Raw genomic sequence first — 1,042 nt, 5'->3', positions numbered from 1 at the left:
ATCCTTGTTAAAGGATTTAAGTGTACTCATTCCAATTACAAGGCCTCGGATGTGAGTCTTGTATTGTTATTTTTCGTCACTACCTCCCCGTGCTGGGAGTGGGTAATTTACGCGCCTGCTGCCTTCCTTAGATGTGGTAGCCGTTTCTCAGGCTCCCTCTCCGGAATCGAACCTGATTCCCCGTTAACCCGTTGCAACCAAGGTAATCCAAGACATTACCTTCAATAGTTGATAGGGCAGACATTTGAAAGATCCGTCGCCGGTACGAGACCATGCGATCAACAAAATTATCCAGAGTTCAAACCAGTTTAAATGTAAGAACGCCGAAACGCTCCCCATTGGTTTAAAATCTAAATAAAAGCAGAGAACCCATTTTTACCGGTTTCTCTTTAAATGCATGTATTAGCTCTAGAATTACCACAGTTATCCAAGTAATTGTGGATACGATCTAAGAAACCATAACTGATATAAATGAGCCTTTTGCGGTTTCACTTTATTTTCGTTTGTACTTAGACATGCATGGCTTTAATCTTTGAGACAAGCATATAACTACTGGCAGGATCAACCAGAATTTTGATTTTATTTTTATTATAAACTGGATATGAATGTTACTCATACACCAGCTACAATATTTTATAAATAAATCATTGATTTATAATATAGGTCCACATTGCTGTGCTAGCTAGAGCACCATATGTGCACCATATATTATCAACACAATCCAATCATTTTTCTTACGTCTTCTTACTAACATACGAATATCGTTTAGCAATTCAAACACTGTTCTCTTAAGCAAAAACATTCACTATTACAATTTAGTTCATTTCATTTGGCAATATTAACGAGAGCTTGTTTAACCGATACAGTGACCGTATAAACGGTTTCTCATTGCCACACCAGGAGTTATACTCATTTCAAGTGTACAACACAAACGAATGAGCGCCGCACATACTATACCCAGCTCTACCAATAGAGCAAACCGTATAGCCCGTGCGAATATACTGTATAGTTCAACGATTCTCTTTTGTGCTATATTCGTTTC

This window comes from Bradysia coprophila, assembly GCF_014529535.1.
Source record: "Bradysia coprophila strain Holo2 chromosome X unlocalized genomic scaffold, BU_Bcop_v1 contig_291, whole genome shotgun sequence".
In the NCBI taxonomy this organism is placed as follows: domain Eukaryota; kingdom Metazoa; phylum Arthropoda; class Insecta; order Diptera; family Sciaridae; genus Bradysia; species Bradysia coprophila.
Note: the sequence above shows the minus strand (reverse complement) of the source record.